The following is a 21,297-nucleotide window of genomic DNA, read 5'->3' as shown; positions in this document are numbered from 1 at the left end:
AGTGATTCTGCCACTAGTTACATATAGGTATACTTCACAGATATTGTGGGTTCAGTTCCAAATTGCCACAATACAACGAATAGCACAATGAGGCAAATCACACAGATTTATTGGTTTCCCAGTGCATAGAAAAGGTATGTTTATCCTAGAATATCGTCTATTAAATGTGCAGTAGCATTATGTCTTATGGGGGCAAAAACAATGTATATACTTTAAAAACTACTTCATTGCTAAAAAATGCTCATAGTCATCTCAGCCTTCAGTGAGCTGTAATAATTTTTCTGGTGGAGGGTGGTCTTGCCTCGACGTTGATGGCTGCTGTCTAATCAGGGTGGTGTTTACTGAAGTTGAGGGCGACTCTGCCAACTTTTAAAATAAGACAAAAATTAAATTTTCCATATCGATTGACTCTACCTTTCACAAAGATTTCTCTGTAGCATGCAATGCTGTTGGCTAGCATTTCACCCAAAGTAGAACTTCTTTCAAAATTGCAGTCAGTCCTCTCCAGCCCTGCTGTTGCTTCCTCAAATTATTTTATGTAATATTCTAAAGCCTTTGTGGTCATTTCAACAATGACCACAGGAGTAGATTCCATCTCAAGAAACCACTTTTGTTTGTGCTTATCCATAAGAAACAACTCATCTGTTTAAGTTCTCTTATAAGATTGCAGCAATTCAGGCACATCTTCAGGCTCTACTTCTAATCCTAGTTCTCTTGTTATTTGCACCACATCTGCAGTGACTTCTCCCACTGAAGTCTTGAACTCCTCAGTCATCCATGAGTCAACTTCTTCCAAACTCCTGTTAATGTTGATATTTTGACCTTCTCCTGTGGATCTCAAATGTTGTTTTTTTTTTTTTTTTAGTCTTGCTCTGTCGCCCAGGCTGGAGTGCAGTGGCATGATCTCAGCTCACTGCAAGCTCCGCCTTCCAGGTTCACGCCATTCTCCTGCCTCAGCCTCCCGAGTAGCTGGGACTACAGGCGCCCGCCGCCATGCCCGGCTAATTTTTTGTATTTTTAGTAGAGACGGGGTTTCACCATGTTAGCCAGGATGGTCTTGATCTTCTGACCTTGTGATCCACCTGCCTTAGCCTCCCAAAGTGCTGCGATTACAGGCGTGAGCCACCGTACCTGGCCCCACATGTTCTTAATAGTATCTGGAATGGCAACTCCTTTCCACCACGTTTAGCTAAGTTTTTTTTTTTTTCTTTTCTGTAGAAACCAGGTTTCACTATGTTGACCAGACTGGCTGGTCTCAAATCCAGAAGGTTTTCAATTTACTTTGCCCAGATCCATTAGAGAAATTGCTATCCATGGCAGCTATAGCCTTACAAAATACATTTTTAAAATAATAAGACTTGAAAGTCAAAATTACTCCCAAACTCGTGGGCTGCAGAATGGATGTGGTGTTAGCAGTCATGAAAACCACATTAATCTCTTTGTACATATCCATGAGAACTCTTGGGTGACTAGACACATTGTCAATTAGCAGTAACATTTTGAAAGAAATCTTTTTTTTCTGAGCAGTAGGTCTTAACAGTGGGCTAAAAATATTCAGTAAACTCTGCAATAAACAGATGCGATATAATCAAGGATTTGTTGTTCCACTCATAGCACAAAAACAGAGCATTTAGCATAATTCTTAAGGTCCTTAGTATTTTCAGAATGGAAATGAGTATGGCTTCAAATTAAAGTCACCAGTTGCAGCATGTGCTAAAAAGAGTCAGTCTGTCCTTTGAAGCTTTGAAGCTTTGAAGCCAGGCATCGACTTCTCTCTAGTTATGGAAGTCCTAGATGGTATCCTAAAATAGAAGGCTGTTGCATCTGCTTGGAAAATGTGTCTTTTAGCACCACCACTTTCATTTATTCTCTTATCTAGATCTTCTGGATCACTTGCTGTAGCTTCTCCATCAGCATTTGCTGCTTCACCTTGCACATTTAGGTTATAGTTTCTTTCTCTAAACTTCATTAATCAACCACTGCTAGCTTCAAACTTTTCTTCTGAAGCTTTCTTGCCTCTCTCAGCCTTTATGTAATTGAAGACAGGTAGGGCTTTGCTCTGGATGGGGCTTTGGCTCAAGGGAATGTAGGAGCAGATTTACTCTTCTATTCAGACCACTAAAACTTTCTCCATGTCAGCAATAAGGTTCTTTTGCTTTCTTATCATTTGTGTGTTTGCTGGAGTGGCATGTTTAATTTCCTGCAGGGACTTTTCCTTTGCATTCATCACTTTGCTAACCATTTAACTCAAGCAGTCTAGTTTTCAGCCTGTCTGTATTTTTGACATGCCTTCCTCACCAAACTTAACCACTTCTAGCTTTAGATTTAAAATGAGAGATGTGTGACTCTTCTTTTTGCCTGAACACTTAGAGGCCATTGTAGGATTATTACCTGGCCTCATTTTACTATTGTCGTGTCTCAGGGAATAGGGAGGCCTGAGAAAAGTGAGAGAGATGGGGAACAGATGGGTGGGGCAGTCAGAACATGTACAACATTCATTGATTAAGTTTGCCATCTTATACAAGTGTGGTTCGTGGTACCCCAAAACGATTACAAGAGTAACATCAAAAATCACAGATCACCACAACTGGTATAAGAATAATTTTTTAAAAAGTTTAAAATATTATGAAAATTAACAAAATGTTACACAAAGACAGAAAGTGAGGACATGCTGTTTGGAAAAAAAAAATGACTCCAATAGACTTGCTGGACGCAGGATTGCCACAAACCTTCAATGTGTGAAAAACGCAGTATCTGCAAAGTGCAATGAAGAGCCATAAAATGAGATATGCCTGTGTTAGGATTATTACTCGACTCTCTGGGGCCCAGGATACTCAGCAAAAAATGAAGGGGTTAGATTGCAACATCTCCTAGATTTTCTTCCAGCTTTAACATTCAATTTCAACCCAGCAAGTCGTTTACAGCTGTAATGTAGTGATTACCAGCCATGAAGTCAGGAATATACCAGTACGAGTCCACAGAAATAACCTCACACACTTTGGCCTGTGTATGGCTGGGAAAGGCCAGAGTCTGATGGATCACAGCTTCAAGAAATATAGTCACATTGTCAAGAAGGCTTCAGGTCTAATTTAAAAACTGAGTCAGAAATAAGGAAAGGCATTCCAGAGAACAGCGCAAACACTAACAAAAATACGTACACATTGTGCTGAAGTGCAGTAACGACCATGGATCCTCAGTTAGATTTTCAAGTCACAATTGCACATATAGGTTTCAGTCAATAGCACCTTGTTTTAAATAGATTGTACAAAGAATTTCCCAGGTGTTAACTGCCTTCTTTCACACACTACTATGTGTGTGTGTGTGTCCATTATTACTAACTTTTTTCTTTCTTTCAACTTTTATTTTAGGTTCAGGGACTACATGTGCGGGTTTGTTACATGGGTACATCGTGTCCTATCAGCATTTTTTAAAAAATAATTTGAGCAAGTTGTAGTCCTGATGTCCCATCACCCTCACCAGACAACCCCTCCAGTTAGGAAATCATAACTGATACCACACTACCTTCCAACCCATAAAGGCCATTTAAATTTCACCAATTCTTCTAGTAAGATCTTTTTATTCTGCCTGGTTCCAGGATTCTATTCAAGAGTACACATTGCAGCTGGGCACAGTGGCTTACCCCTGTAATCCCAATACTTTGGAAGGCCGAGGTGGGAGCATCACCTGACATCAGGAGTTCAAGACCAGCCTGACAAACATGGCAAAACCCCGTCTCTACTGAAAATACAAAAAAAAAAAAAAAAAATTTAACCGGGCATGATGGTGTATGCCTGTGATCCCAGCTACCTGGGAGGCTGAAGCAGGAGAATCCCGGGAACCAGGGAGGTGGAGGTTTCAGTGAGCCGAGATTGTGCCACTGCACTCCAGCCTGGGCAACAGAGTGAGACTCCACCTCAAAACAAGAAAAAGAAAAAAGAGTACACATTGCATTTAATTTTCTTACCTCTTCGGTTTTCCTCTAACTGGAAGATTTCCTGAATCTTTCTATATTCTTCTTGAGCATCACAGTTTTTAAATATTATTGGATGAACTGGAACTTGACCTGAGGTTTCCTAATTACTAGACTCAGGTCATGCTTTCTTGGTTGAAAAACAACAACACAGAAATTGTGCACTTTTCTGCAAGCTGCACACTGGGGGCACTTGATGTTCATATAACCTGCCAGAGAAGTAGTTAACTTTAAATCAGTGGTCATGTTTTTTTAACTAGGTTTCTCCACAATGTCACATTTTTCCTCCTGGTAACTGATACATTCAATTTTATAGGGAGATAGTCCAGGATTATGATAATATTCTGTTGCTCATCTAACCTCCACCCACCAGCCTTGGCCTGTATTGACAACTCTCTCCTGAATCAATTACCACAATGATGGTGGGTAAGAGGTGTTTTTCCATTTCGTCAATTTTTTTTTACACTGATTAGTAGCATTCTACCGTAAAGAAGATCTTTTCTTTTCCTCCAGTTATTTACCGATTCATTCATTTAGTTATACCAGTATAGACCTATAGATTTCTATTTTATTCAATAGATTATATTCCATCACTATTATTACCTATTTTGAGATTCCAGTTATCCCAAATTTGGCCAGGGGGGGCCTTCAAAGTGGCTCAGATGTCATGACATGTTTCTATCATTTTTTCAGCATTTTCTTACTTTCTGGCACAATAAGATATTCCAAGCTTATTTTGAATTTTCCATGCCCTAGCCAACTAATCAACAATTTCTCCAAACCACCCTGGTTCCTTCAGTGTACAATGTGCTCTGTGTTTACTGTGCTCATTGATTCTACAGTGTCAATGCTTCTAGACCTATTGAGTGGACAGAGCCAGAAAACATGGGTATATCGCCATGCACAGACTTATGCACACATCCATACATATATCTTTAACAATTCCACACCTAGGCCAGGCGTGCTGGCTCATGCCTGCAATCCCAGCACTCTGGGAGGTCGAGGCAGGCAGATCACCTGAGGTCAGGAGTTCAGGACCAGCCTGACCAACATGGAGAAACCCTGTCTCTACTACAAATACAAAATTAACTAGGCATGGTGGCATGCGCCTGTAATCCCAGCTACTCAGGAGGCTAAGGCAGGAGAATCACTTGAACCCAGGAGGCAGAGGTTGCAGTGAGTCGAGAACGTGCCATTGCACTCCAGCCTGGGCAACAAGAGTGAAACTCCATCTCAAAATAATAATAATAATAATAATAATTCCACACCTAAATATCTATAGCTATATACCTTTCACAATGAGTTCCTATCAATACTTCCAATTCTAATCCAACACTTCATGATTCTTTTTAGCCTTATTTGTAAATACCTTCTCTAACAGTGTTAAACCTGGTTCTCTTCATCATCTTCACTACATTAACTAACATGATCAAGGCCAGCAGGCTGCCTTTTATCTCGAGGCCAGCAGGCTGCCTACCACAGAGCTCTGCACCCTCAGACACTGGTAGGCAAACTGCTGGCGGGGGGGTCTTTACACCTCCCACATCATCTCTTGCCCTGAACCCCATATCCGTGGGCATGCCACCTGGAAGCCACCATAACCACCTCTCTCCATCTCATGGCCCTGCTGTGACCCTGCTGCTAATTGCTCTGTGCTGAAAAGAGAAGGATCATTATAACTGAAAATGAATAATGTCTATATAAGAATGGAGAGTATCCTAGGGAAAACTGAATTATAAGAGAAGGTAATTTTTGGCACCACTTAATCCTCTCCCTGTCTCTACTGCTGGAACCCTACCTTCCCTTTCCTAGCACCAAGCATTCATCAGCCTGGTGCTGCCTGCAAGCAGCCCAGGGAGCTTCACTAAGGATCTCGGGCCTACCTTGTCCCTCTTCTTCATTACCAAATCCTTTCTTACCTCCTCCTCCCTGCCATTTGACTGACCTCCTTTAGGTGTTAAGAGGAAAATTAACATGTCTGTCAGTGGTGGAATTTCAGATAGCACAGGGAAACTGATATTATGGCATTCAAACAGATATTGTGGGAGATATCTGGGGGCAAGGCACCCTTACACTACATCAAAAATAGGACTCCACTCTGATTATTTCAGGTAAATACGCACGGCTCAGAGGGATTTTCTTCAGTATTTTTAGATTCCATAGCAAAAAGTAAAATCAGATAGAGAAGAAATGCAAAATGTATATATTATCAAAGTTTCTGAATAACTGTTACAGACATTCTATTTTTTTGACAGTGAGTAAATCAGTCTTTGCAATTATTAGTCCTGGACTAATTTAGAAAGAAAATACCATTAAGCTGCCAAAATCAGCATCATACAATAATAATTAAAATAGATTTTTTAACTGTAGTAAATATTTTTCCCCAGTGCGGCTTTTTACTTATAACAAATACTATAAGGTAAAATTTAGATTTATTATCTTAATTACAACCATAGACTCAAACTGTTACAGTAATGAAAACAGGATCTAATTACACAAAGGTACCATGAGACTGATCCTTTTCTAAATACTGTTATACAGCATTACTTATTTCATTTAATCCTCACATTGACGCATTTGGCCACTATATAGATGGCTGCTTATTAATATGCTAACATTTTTAACAATCAAAATATATTTAAGATAAATAGATGGCTTAAGTGACATTTTTCAAATATTTCACATTTGCATAATATGCATTTTAATTTAATAATGTTACTTAAGTCATGTTTTAAGGAAGCAATTTCTCATAATGGGAAATTCATTTTGTGTGGGATGTGAATTACACAATCATTACATCTATCCTGCAGAGGTTTTAAATTTAATTGTTTCGATGTCCAAGCAAAGATCCTCATGTTGGGGGAATTAATGTAAGTGAATATTTTTATACAGGAGAAAACAAGGAAAAACATTAAGCATTAATTCCAAAATCAGAATTCAGTGAGAACAAAACCAAATAAAAAGAGGTGCATTTTTCTCCATCCCACCAAAAAAAAAAAAAAAAAAAAGAAAAAGAAAAACAAGAAAGAAAGAAAGAAAGAAATTGCCTAGGAGAGGAAAATTATATTTCTTTCATTTTTGATAAAATGTAAGTAGTCTCTTAAAATACGGAAAGAAAAACATGGAGAAGGTCAACTCACTCAGGGGGTTACTGAAAAGATATTTAGGGGATAAACACCTGCTTTTGTCGCAATAGACAGGAAGGTTAAGGCTTCGGGGAAATTTCTCTACTGCTGCCTGCATCACTTATGTAAAATGTGGATCAAGGACCAGCAGCATTAGTATCACCTGGCACCTATTGAAACGCAGACTCTTGAACCCTATTCCAGACCTACTGAGTCAGATCGTGAATTCATATAAATATTACAATATGTGCTAACTCACCTTCATCCAAACTATTCTCCTTGTAGCTACCAGAGAGATTAGCAAACCTGGGACTTAAGCGTCCCCTTCTTAAAATTCTTCAACAGAGTCTGTTACACTTACAATAATCAAATTCTTGCCATGGTCTACAAGGCCCTAAGAGATCTGGTCCCTGCCTGCCCTCCCACCTCATCCAGAGCTACTGTCACCTGATGTCACTCTGTTCTCTTCACACTGGACATTTTTGGATTCCTCCAGTGTCTTAAGCTCTTTATACCTTCAGATCATCACACATATTTCTTCTGCAAGGAATCATCATCATTCACTTTACTTTTCATTTGATTAAATTCTATTCATCCTCCAGGTCTCTGTTCAAACTTGAGTACTTTTCTCATAGAAGCTCTTTCTAAAACCTCACAACATAATAATCCCTCCTCCCAATTTCTTAGATATTCTCCATTTGGGTTTTTTGTCTTTCATAGCAATTTAGCTTTAAGTTAGTACTATGTGTGCATGGTCATATGTGCACTTATTTGTATAATTCCTGTCTCCTTCACTAAGCTGTAAGTCCTTTAAGGGCAGAAATAATTGTGTTTTGCTCAATACTGTGTATTTATCTCTTATAAAACTACCAAAACATTTATATTTATTGGGTTAGCAAATGTTGATAGAGAAGCAATGTTGAATAAAGACATGAAGTAAATTATTCTATGATAATTTTTAAAAATGTTATCTTTTATGATTTCTCTTAATCATAACAATTTCAAACACCAATAGATGGTATGGAAATTATTAAAATTAATCCTAGCTATGGATCGATTTTCATCATTCTATCCTTTCAACTTTGCTCAACATAGCCATAAATTCACAAATATTTATCAACTCTCAAAAGAGAACAGGCTCTGGTCTTCTTCATCTCAAATCCCTGATCAGCCTTGTATCTTCTTGTTTCTATCTGTATCACAAAAAAATACAAAATGTCTTTCTTCAGCCAAACTTACTGAAAGGGCATTGTTATAATTTTCCTGAAAACCAAACCAAACCAAACCAAAACTAATAACAGTTAAGAGACTCCTTTGATTTCTTATACCATCCAATATAGTATTCATCTACTGGCTGACTGGACTTACTGCCACCTTTGAAAATTCCAGTGCAGAAGTTCCTGCAAAGGCAAATTTAGAATATATTTCTCTCTTAGGACCATTATACGTCCTGCTTTCCAGTATCAATAACTCTATGTAAACAAGATGCAAGTGAAGTAGCCACAGGAAAGGAGAGATATATCAAGTCTTCTGATTAGCTATGGCTGTATAACAAATTACCTCTAAAACAGTCACTGAAAACAACCATTTTATTAAAGCTCACAATTTCTGGATGAAATCTGGGAAACACTCAGCTGAGCTATGCTTCTGCTCCACTCGATTTTAATTAATACAATACCCGCTGATGAGCTGGCTGGTCTGAAGAGTCCAGAATGGCTTCGTGCACATCCCTTGGCAGGCATGGCTGGGAAGACTGCATTCAGTTGTGTCTGTGGCTGGAGTATCTACATTTGGCCTCCTCAACATTACAGTCTCAGGAGAGTTGGACTTCTTAAATGGAGTCTCAGGAGGTCCTAGAGACAGTGTTTGAATAAATAGGAAGCAGAAAGCTAACAGATTTTAAGGATTTGATTCTTGAAATTAGCATGCCCTAAATTCCACTATATTCTATTGTTCGACAATACCACTGCATTCATGGGAAGGGAACAGGCCCACCTCTCTATGGGATGTATCAAAGAATGGTGCCATCTTTCCTTCACCATATTGAGAAGGTGAGTCTATGTGCTCTAAAGACTGATCATTGAAACATTGTATATTGATGAATGGACGCTCCTTGTAGTTAGCATATTGGCACAGACATAAAGGAGCTACCTGTGCAGTGACCCTACATGGGCCAACATAGAGTGCAGATTGGTATGAGATATAAATATAGCTTTCATTCGTCATTGACTAAGTCAAGCTAATGCTTGATAGTGTATAAATAAGGGGAATTACTAAGGCAAGTAAAAGAGTTTCTGTCTTCATAAACACTCAGCCTAGTCAGAGAAAGAACATACAACAATACTGAAAATTACAATAGAGTGGTACAATTTCTAAAAAAGAAATATTACATAAAGCCTGGGACTGGGCCATCTTCACAGAGACTATGGTTGTTGGCAGAGAGTCAGCTGGAAAGGCAGTTCATTAGATGGCCCAGCTGGTACCATGATCAGACAGTAGTTCATATGGCACCATGGTAAGCCGAGTGTGTATGGCACGCTGAAGGAGATGCAGGCTTTAGTCTGCCTATAGCTGACGAATGAGCCAATGATGATGGATAACATCTTCTAACATGTTAGACTAACTGTGCAGTTTATCCAAAAGGACAGTAATTCTTGAGGAATGGGAAGAGGAACCACCACTATCCAATGTTTTTAAATCACATATGTCTTATCGGGTTCTCAAGCGTATGGTGATTTGCTCCCTTAGAGAGAAATGGCACTGTTTGAGAATCACAGCAGTAGTGAATGGCTGTAATGTGGAGAAGTATCTTTGCAGATTCCAAGTGTGCCATTGGAAGGGTCGGGGTTGGGGGGATGTTAGAGAACTGCGACTCTACCTCATCACAGGCTAAGGATATTCACTTTAGGAATGCCACTTTGGACAAAGAACCAAAGAGGAACTGCAGATAGAAAAGATGTAATGCTTCCTGATTGGCATGCTGAAAACCTGTTTTTCAAAGAGAACGAGGTTCCCAATTATAGCAAGGGCAGCAGAAAAAAAGGGAAAAGATTAATAATCTGGGGTATTCTGGAGAGAGAATCAGCAATACTTGATTACTGATATACTATGGAAGACGAAGCAGTAAAAGATGATTCTAAAGCTGCTTTCTGCTTGAGTGAGAGTGGATTCTGGCATCATTAACAAGAAAAAGAAAATCATTTTAGGTAAATGGTAATGAGATCAGTTCAGTCTATGCTGACATTGAGGTATGTGAAATATAAAATGCAGTCTTTCCAATGGGTAGGAAACGTATACACACACACACACGCACACGTATATGTATTGTTTATAGATGTACAGTTGACCCTTTAACAACACAGCTTTGAAATGAGTGGGTACACTTATATGTGGATTTTCTTCCATCTCTGCCACCCTTAAGACAACAAGACCAGCCCCTCTTCTTTGTCCTCCTCCTCAGCCTACTCAATGTGAAGATGACGAGAATGAAGACTTTTATGATGACCCATTCCACTTAATGAATTAGAAACTGATTTTCACTCTTTTATGATTTTCTTAACATTTTCTTTTCTCTGGCTTACTTTATTTTAAGAATATAGTATATAACACATACAACATACACATTATGTGCTAATTGACTATGACATCAATAAGGCTTCTGGTCAACAGTAGACTACTGATACTTAAGTTGCAGGAGAGTCAAAAGTTATACGTGGATTTTTGACTAGGCAGGAGGTCGGTGCCCCACCCCTAACATTGTTCAGGGTCAGCGGCGTATGTTTATATATGTGTGTGTGTGTATGTGTATAAAGATATGTATATAAAAATATATACACATATGTACACACTACGTAGACATGTTATATGTGTGTGTATAATCTTAGGAAAGAAAAGATGTATGTGAAAAGTTAGTGAATAGGATTGATTGCTTCATTCACTCATTAAATATTTACTGTGCACCCATTACTATGGAAAAGCTATTCTAGTAGGCTCTAGGGATAGAGTAATAAAATAAATAATCAAAAATCTCTACCTTGTGGAACTTGCATTTTATATAGGGAGGAAAAATATATAATAGATATAGATGGATATAGATAGATATAGGTGTAGATATGGGTGCACTCATATCAACAAATATTGAGGGACTCCTCATTTGGGCCAACTGACTCCTCTTTGTGGCCAACATCAGAAGAAGACTGTTACATTTCCACAATTGTTTCAAATTAACTGCCCTTGAGTTGAGAGCAGAAGCCTGGAGCAGAAAAAAACAAAGAATAACACAGATTTGAGAACTATGTCTACAAAAAGATGTGCGTGTGGGTATGGACATAAGGAAATAACCAAATGCAAATAGATCAAGAGCCAACTGTATTTCAATAAAATTATATTGAAAGGACTAAAAAATCCTTTGATGTTGATTCTTCAAACAATGATTTGGGTCTCCAGACATTCATGAATATGAAGCAGGCCATAAATGACGTGGAGCTCCCAGGGATGATAGAGAATGAACCAGCAAGAACTTCACAGAGGCCTGTAAAACTAGTTACACACAGTCATCTGTGTTTTTCCCCCTACTAGTGGTACAGACACGTATGGCCACTTTAAGACATGTTGAAGATTTTGGAGCATGAGACGGAACCTACGTTCCTGAATCACATCATGGAAAAACATCATCTAAAAATCAGTCGTATCCATTTCGAAGTTTGCAAGCAAAAAATAACACTTCTTAATGTATAAGATTCGGGAGTTTATATGATAACCTTGACCACAGATATTGGCCAAAGAATGGGTATATGTCAATGTACTATAGAAAACATTTGCTGGGAATTTGAAGAAAATAATATATTTGTTGTTGTTTTGTTTTAGTTGTTTTTTCTTGCAAGAAGCTACAGCAAGAAAATCTGCCTCTTCTTTTTCTGGCTTGAGTTGTAGATACTGAGATAACTAAGCTAAAGCTAATAAGGTAATAAGGAAAACAAGATGGTAATAAGGTAATAAAGGGCAATAAGTGGTCCAGACTGAGGAAAAGATGCCCGAAGTGGAATTCGGGGGAAAGAAAAAAACAAGAGACAGAAAACACAAATAGGGCTTTTGACTGGCTAAGAAAAAAAAAAAAATCCCCTATATCCTGTAAGTCAGTTTACTTGGATTTCCAAAATAAAATTTAAAATTTTTTATGGATATAGTCATTCACTGAAACTTGGTTTATGTGTTTTAAAAATCAGAAACAATCAAATTGTTCATCAATAAAGTAAGTGTTTACTTAAGCATGACATATAATTTTATGTAGGACTATGCAAAATAGAATAATAATAATGGAAAATGTATAGCAATATGCGTAAGAATAGATTCATTTAGAACAAAGTATCCCAACTTATGTTGGGAAAGATAAACTAGTACATTGAGAAAGGCTGTGGATGTGCTGAAATATTTATATTCCATTGTACAAATATAATTTCTTTATGTTTCATTATAGGAAAAAGTTGGAAATCACCAATTTATATTATAGTATTTAAAGGAAATAACTTCCAAAATTCACATACACATTATGGTTACATTTATAAAACATAAGTATGCCAAGAGATAAACACTACAAGTGGTTTTATAAAAACAAACCATCAACACGCTATACTGATTGCATTTGTATTGATTTTATTCACAGTTTTCAAACGTTTTGTAGTGTGGGCCTATTATATTAACAGTGAAAAATGAAAATGAAAATACAGTATTATATGAATTTCAGGAAAAAATCTTTAGTCAAAATAATGGTCAAAGAGCTTTCTCTCATTGAAATTTAATTTGCTCAAGGATGAATTAAACAACACATGGCACAATTTGAATTCTCCTAAAATGTTTAGCTTTTGAAATCTAGCCCATGAGTTATCAGTATGAAAGTTCTCCAAAGCATTCAAGGCAGTTTACCATAGTGGTAGAAATCAAGGACTCTTGATAGTTTGTGGGCTTCTCATTCATTCAGAAATTGCTACTTGTTTGACCTTGGGCAAGTTACTTTAACTGGCTGTGTCTTCGTTTTCTATGTTATAAAAGTGGTTTGATAATTACAATACTTACCCTGTGAATGGTGGAGAGAGTTAAATGACTTAATATGTATGAAGTACTTGGTTAAGGGCCTGGCATGTAGTTCTAAGCAAGTGCTATAAAAGTATCATTTATTACTACTATGCTTTTAATGCTGAAACAGACATAAAAGTGTCTATGAAACTAATTGTATACTAATTCAATTAGAAAAAAATGGAAATGAAATACAGTGTATTGGTAATGACAGGGGAGTTTTAGAATTATTACAGGCATATTCAACTCTATTTCCTCCTCATAAAAGCTATCATCCACAACCAGACCTGCTGTTTGGCAGCTCAGATTTGAAAATAGCCCTTTTGACAGCAAGGTCAAGGGAATTTCTCTTGTGAAAGAGACAACTGCTTAATGCAAACAACAGGTAGAGAGTTATTTACAAAATATATTTTGTATAATTTTTGTATATATAAAAAATACAGAGGGTATTCTGTAATACCTTCTGGTAAAATTAATTCTCTATGGACAAATGCAAAACAAAATAAAAATACATATGAGTAAAAGTTATTGGTAAGTCAGAATGAAGGTATAGTACTTAAACCTACTTCCCTTTCTAGCTAAGAACTATTTGCTGAGTTGCTGATACTCAGTTCAGTGAGGGAGGGTTTACTCTGCAAAGAGTTGCTTCCAAAATACTCACAAAAACAGCCTTCTTAGGCCATCCCAAAGTGGCTGAAATATGCCATAGGAGAGGGTGTGGATTTGCCTGCCACGTGGTTGCTAGCTTTGCTCTCTGCTCTGCACTGGCTTCTCCTCTTGACTTCCCAGCAAAGATGGCCTTTGTAACTTCATGACACTCATATCCAGGAGTGGCTGAATTACTACACCCATCTCTGCCCCTACAGTCAACAAAAATACACACTCACCATCTGCTATCAAGCAGCAAGTGCTGTCTTCCTTTATGATGTATAATGTTTTCATTATGGAACTAGAAAAAAAGAAAATTCGTTCCAAAACTTTCTAAATGGCGAAAGATACATGGCCCTATATAGCTTTAAAATTTATAGCAATGGCAAGAGAATGGCATGAACCCAGGAGGCGGAGCTTGCAGTGAGCCGAGATTGTGCCACTGCACTCCCGCCTGGGCGACAGAGCCAGACTCTGTCTCAAAAAAAAAAAAAAAAATTATAGCAATGGAACCCATAGATATTACTTACGAATGAAGAGGAGAGAAGAGGATGGAAAGAGAAAAATGTATAGAACTTTACAGTTTCCAGTGCTCCTCCACATTCATTATTTGAGGTGATTCACACAACAGTTTTATGAGGTTAAATAAGCAAAGCTAAATGTTAGCCACTATCCCCAAGTTACTGGATCCCCATGGCATCTTAAGCAATCCAATCAACATTTCTCAGGATCCTAGTCTGTAGAAGTTGTAATGCCTGTCAATTAAATAATAGAGTACAGTTGTGAAGATGAAAAACCTATGAAATTGTCTCATGTTGTGAAAACTCTTGAATGCCAGAGATAAACTTGTTACATAGTTCCTAAATATAGAAATTAATTATGTGTTTCAAGTACAAAGCATTGATTAAGAAGATTTTGTATGTAACTAAGATGGCTTGGAGATATTAGCCGAGTACAAAATGTCAATTGCTTTCAAGAAAAATGATTTTCTTATTTTTCTGTACCTATTATTCGAAAGTTAGAGGAATTGAGGTAAGAATTATATTAGTTGAAAGTATTTTCTGTGAAAATTATGATTCACTTTTAATCTTCCATCTAAAGATTAAGTTTATTTATTTATTTTGGGATTTGGAATTATTCCTAGAATACAAACATGAATTGTTACAGGTATTAACCAAATTGGAGTCGTTTTCTTACCCAAAAGACATAAAAAATTATTTTAAAAAAGACAAAATCATAAATGAGGAAATAAACAGTAACATTCTTACATTACCTGGGCCACATTGCAAATATACTCTCCCATCTACTTATTATTTATTACATGATATGAAATATGACAGATCCATATTTATTATATGGTAAGACTGCCTACTCTGTTATTTCCCTATAAGGCCTCTTATGCAATGAATAAGACACATTAAGTTCTGTGAGCCATTTTGAAAGAGGACTTGACCATTGTAATTAGAATCTCTGAAGAAAGAGACCCAGAGAAAAATCTCAAAATAACGTTTTGTCGGTTTTTAAGAGCAAAGCACAAAAACTATATCTAATTTAGGAAAGTCTTATTTTACCTCAATGCTGCTATAATGCTAAGTTCAGGGAACTTAAGCACAGTCAATAGTTCAATGAGCAGATTAAAATGTGCAATGAGACTGAATAATTATAGTAATTCCCAACTGGGAGAGGAGATCCTTGAATGCTTATTTGGATGTCCTAAATTTTAATTTTGGTCTAGAATATAACATTTAAAAGGACCTATTTAGCAACTGTTCATATGTGGTGTTATACATCACTGTCCTCCAAGGATACCTCTCAACTTACTAAAGAAGCAGCCACTCTATAAAGTGATTGGAACACATCATCTAAGAACTTCTGGATGAAAATATCTGCACTCCATCTAAAGATAGATTCAGATCAAAACAACTGCATCAACATACACACAGGCAGCAATTATATATACATCATTGATTTGCTATTTTAATGTTGTTACATATTTATGTTGATGACCTTAATTCCACTCTTCCACTTATTCTACCTTCCATTTATTTTTCTTTATTCTACCTTCTCATCTCCTCTACCCTAAAATCAAATTAGTACAGGTTTAACACTCATGTTAAGGGTTAAAAATAGGCAATTTTTTTTTTTTTGTTATAATTTCCATCCAAGAACTTACCATAGTATCTGACGTGCATCAAGATACAGACTCAGGGCCAGGCGCGGTGGCTCACGCCTGTAATCCCAGCACTTTGGGAGGCCGAGGTGGGTGGATCACGAGGTCAGGAGAGTGAGACCATGTGGTTAACACAGTGAAACCACCTCTCTACTAAAAATACAAAAACTTAGCCAGGCATGGTGGCGGGTGCCTGTAGTCCCAGCAACTTGGGAGGCTGAGGCAGGAGAATGGCGGGAACCTGGGAGGTGGAGCTTGCAGTGAGCCGAGATAGGGCCACTGCACTCCAGCCTGGGCAACAGAGCGAGACTCTGCCTCAAAACAAAACAAACAAACAGAAAAAAGATACAGACTCAGAAACATTGACTTTAAGTAACACGTGCATCATCACTGAAAATAGTTTTCATATAAATCAGAAAGCAAATCAGTAGTACTCATCCATACTTTGTTTTTTAATGTTTTTCTCATCCCAGAAAACTTAGAGGTACTTGAAGTTATCTGATCTCAAGACTTAGGAATCATCACGAATAACTCCCTGGGTTTCTGGTACACAGTGAAGATGTCAACAACAGCACCCATGTGAGGACTTTTTACAACTACATATTCAAATTAACATAATGCAGACATAATGCTCTGATTTTTGAAAATCCAGGTTAAAATATGTACAAATAAAAAGTCTGTATATCACAGACCTATTCAGAATTGCAGGTGGATTTGGAACTTAATCATTTTTCAGAGCCACTTCAAGAATTCCCAGATAGGCTCAGCTCTCCAAAGGAACTGTCAGAGAATCTGCCAAGTGAAGCCTGATGTTTAACTTAATGTGAGTAACAAGAGGGTAGAAAGGAGGATAAAGGGACGTTCTACTTATACACACAATAGGAAGTCTTCCATTTTCATCCCAAATTTAAAAATTGTTATGCCTCACTTGCATTAAATACCTACCCAGATAGCTTTGGAAATAAAACCCAGCAAGCAAAGGAGTCAAGTCTTTATTTAAGGGGAAGTATTGGAGACAAAGAGAAAAAGAAAGTGCATTGTGAAGAATGGAGCATATATGTTTTAAAAAAGATAGTGAAGCATTTAAGGTGATATGTACCACCAGCCACCACGTCAGTAAAATTTTACCATAAAAAGAAGAAATAAAGGTCTTATAAGCAGTTAAGATTCATTAAAAATTAGTGATTAGATGCAATACATAAATTTTTATTTTTGAAGTTTTTTTTACATATTTTTAAAGAATACGAAGAGAATGTCAGTAAGATGGTGAAACAGGAGGTCTCAAACTTCACTACCCCTATAGAAAGTTCAACAAGCAACTATTCACAGTTAAGAATGTGTTGGCTGAAATCCCAAAAGTTGGTAATAAGCCCAAATCATCTGTGTCATCCATAGAACTCAATAAAAACCTTATTTAACAGGTAAGAGAAATGATCTCAATTTGATGAGACCCAAGTCCCTTTCCCCCAAGTCAGCACAGGGCCACACAATGATAATTCCTCAAGGTCCAGTTTCTACGATGGGAAAGAGAACCAGAGGCAGACACCCAGCTTCCCTAGCATTATGAAATGCTTTTTCCAGGAAGCCCATTCTGGTTTCAGCTTACAGAGAACGGGAGGAAATGGCACAGCTAGACCACTCGGGATCAAGTAAAAATAAGGAAATAGAGCCCTTGGTGACCAGCTCACAGATCTTGATGGTAGCAATGTGTCCCTGCCAGCATTTGGCACCTGAGCAGAGGTACCAGGTCACAGCATAATCCATCCATAAAACCAGGCTGGGGCTCCCAGAAGTGTGGGAAGTTCGACCTGGCTCGAATCCCTAGATGGTCAGCCTCCAGGACCAGCTTCAGACTCAGCCCAAGGAGAGCGACTACCACCACCGTGGATTTCAGGAAAATGTAGGAGCTAATTCTGCCACATCCAATAGTTTCAACAGTGCACAGACAAGCCTCAAAGCCCACCCTGAGGCCCTACCAAAGCAGAGACAAACTTCAACCGTGAATTTCTACTGAGCTTTGTAGTTGGTTACATCCCTCCAGGTCAGCAACTCCACCTGAATTTGGAGCCCCTCCTGCAACCCTGCTCAGCTGCTGAACTAAAATAACATCTGACAAGGAAATACAACCTGTGGTCCCACCAGATCAGAGCTGACTGCAGTGTCCATACAGCAGTGCAGCCTGATAACAGAGCTTAGTCAGTGGTCTTGCCGGAAAGCAGAGCCCAGCATCTTTCCCACCTGAACTCAGAAAAAAGGCAGCAGTCCATCTATCCACGGGGCAGCAGTCCATCTATCTAGAGAAGCACGGGGCAGGTTACGCCTGCACAGTGTCATCACCAGCTAGCCCACACAGAATTACAGGCTACATTAAATAGTATAGGTCTCTCCCTACTGAAGGACACCTGTGAAAACCAAAAGAAGTGGCTGTCTCCTTAAATGCACAAGCATACAAGAATACAAGGATTACAAAGACTCAGGAAATTATAACATATCCGAAAGAAACGAATGAAGCTCCAACAATGTACCCTAAAGAAAGAGATGCATGAAATGACAAAGAATTCAGAATAATCCTTAACAAGGTCAGTGAACTACAAGAATATATCAATTAAAAATTACATAAAATTTGAAAAAGAATACACAAATCAACTGAGAAATTTAACTAAGGAACAGGTAAAAAAAATTGTAAAAATATAGAAATCTCAGAGGTAACGAGTACAATAATGAGACAAGAAATGCAATATAAAGCTTTGAGGGCAGGCTTAATTAAGCTAAAGAATCACTGAGCTCAAAGACAGAATATTTGAGATTATTAAGTCAGAGGAATAGAAAGAAAAAAAATGACAAAGAATGAGGAAAGCCTACAGGAATTATGGAACCTATCAAGAGACCTAACTTTCACATAATATGAGTTTCAGGGGAAAAAAAGGAAGAGAAAACAACAGAAAGCATATTTTAACATATAATAGCTGGAAATTTGTAATCTGGGCAACAATGCCAACATCTAGGTACTGGAAGTACAGAGATCTCGATAACACTCAACACAAAGGGGAGTTCAGAAAGAGACCTAATAATTAAACTATTAAAAGACAAAAACAAAGAAAAAATTCTCAGAGCAGTAAGTGATAAGAAACATAGCATTTATAAAGGTGTCTCAAAACGACTATTGGCAGATGTCTCAGCAGAAGCCCTGCAAGCCAAAAGAGAATGGAATGATATAATCGGCCGGGCACGGTGGCTCACACCTGTAATCCCAGCACTTTGGGAGGCAGAGGCGGGTGGATCACGAGGTCAGGAGATCGAGACCATCCTGGCTAACACGGTGAAACCACGTCTCTACTAAAAACGCAAAAAATTAGCCAGGCGAGGTGGCGGGCGCCTGTAGTCCCAGCTACTTAGGAGGCTGAGGCAGGAGAATGGCATAAACCCGGGAGGCGGAGCTTGCAGGGAGCCGAGATTGCACCATTGCACTCCAGCCTGGGTGACAGAGCGAGACTCCCTCTCAAAAAAAAAAAAAAAAAAAAAGAAAAGAAAAGAAAAAAAGAAAAGAATGATATAATCAAAGTGCTGAAAAAAAAGAAAAAAAAAAAACCTGCCAACAACCACAAAAGAAAGTTTTACCCAGTAAAACAGTCCTTAAGAAATGAGAGAGAAATAAAAACATTCTTAGACAAACAAAAGTTAAGGGAGGTTATCATCCCTAGGCTCGTTTTACAGGAATTGCTAAAGGGAGCTCAGTAAGCTGAAACAAAAGGCTACTAATTAATAAAGTAAAACTTAAAAAAGCACAAATTCTCTAAGTAATTAAAAGCCAAATTCAGAACACACTAGGACAGTAATGCTGGTGTGTAAAGAATTTTATCCCTAGCACATAAGTTAAAAGACAAAACTTAATCACAATTATAACTAAAATACATTATCAGAGATACATGTTATGAAATGATATCCAAATCATAAAATATGATAAGGGTAGGAGTAAAGCTGTAGAATTGTTTTATGAAATCAAAGTTAGGTTGTTATCAGCTTGAAGCAGACTGTCTGTTGTAAGATGGTTTATGTAAGCCTCTTGGTCACCACAAAGCAAAAACTTACAGTAGATGCACACAAAAAAATAGAAAGAATTCAAAGCCTACCAATACAGAAAACCGTCAAACCACGAAAGAAAACAGTGAGAGAGAAGGAGAAAAACAGCATCTACAAAACAACCAGAAAACAATTTTTTAAACAGCAGTAATAAATTCTTATCAATCAGTAACTACTTTCAATGTAAACGGATTAAATTATCCAATAAAAAGACATGGAGCAACTGAACGGGTTTGAAAGAGACCCAACTCTATGCTGTGTTCAGAAAAATCACTTCACTGTTGTGTTTAAGGGCAAGCATAATCTGAGAGTGCAGAAATGGAAAAAAATTTCATGCAAATGGAAATCCAAACAAGAGCAAGTTTAGCTGTTCCTACATCAGAAAAAAAAAAAGACTTTAAGTTAAAACCTGTAAAAAGAGAGAAAGAAGGACATTATATAATGATAAAAGGGCCAATTCATCAAGAGGATATAACATTTGTAAATACGTATGCACATTGGAGCACCTAAATACATAAAGCAAATATTAAAGAATCTGATGCACTACACTGAGAGAAGGAGACTTCACTACCTCACTTTCAATATCTGGATTCACAATCTACCGCCTGTTCTGAATTCTAACACGGGCAGGTTTTCCTATAACTCCACCCTCCCTAATTGCCTACAATGTGCCAAGCAGACATAGTACCTACAGGGGAAAGGAAGGGAAGGGCTGTCTGGGACTCTGGCTGGTGCAGCAATGGAAGAGAACAGGGCAGGGACATGAAAAGCCCATCCTAAATCTGGGTTAGAATGTGAGATGTGATAAATTACAATAGCCAAGACAGTGTGGGAAGTATTCTGAAGAGAATCCTGAAGTAATTACTGGTGTTATTCCAAGAAGAGCTAAAATCATCACCCAATAATCATTTTCTGGATTTTATATTAGCCACAATCAGACTTAACTAATAAGTGGGGAAGAAATGTGTTTATGAGTATTCTCTAACAGATACAAATCTGTTCAAATAGAGTCGATATCCTTCTAGAATATTCTAGAAAACTACTCTAATGAGTATTTTTAACAAAAGCAAACTTACCCTGGTCAAATGAAGTTTAAGATTCAGAGGATCTCACTTGCACACTCCCTTGAAAAAATTGTGAGAGAACTCTATATAGTCATATGGGCTATATTTTCCCAAAGTTACAAAAGTAATAAGTTTTAACTATAATTAGTGAAGACCACTCTCTCCACT

At 37.7% G+C, this 21,297-nt stretch overlaps 1 long non-coding RNA gene across 2 annotated transcripts in view; it reads right to left on the bottom strand.

Moving 5' to 3' along the window:
* Window positions 1-21,297, bottom strand: part of LOC108583521 — a 492,012-nt gene that overhangs the window by 120,063 nt on the left and 350,652 nt on the right. The window contains exon 5 of one of the 2 annotated variants that reach the window (XR_004180356.1): window positions 8,666-8,948. The exons of the other annotated variant lie outside the window; for it this stretch is intronic. This is a non-coding gene — a long non-coding RNA (uncharacterized LOC108583521). Of the gene's footprint in view, window positions 1-8,665; window positions 8,949-21,297 lie in introns of those variants that run through there. 2 annotated transcript variants of the gene reach the window in all.

Source organism: Papio anubis, chromosome 1 (genome assembly GCF_008728515.1).
Source record: "Papio anubis isolate 15944 chromosome 1, Panubis1.0, whole genome shotgun sequence".
NCBI classification, from domain to species: domain Eukaryota; kingdom Metazoa; phylum Chordata; class Mammalia; order Primates; family Cercopithecidae; genus Papio; species Papio anubis.
The sequence above is the reverse complement of the archived record's forward strand: the minus strand, read 5'-3'. Positions and strand labels throughout refer to the sequence as shown.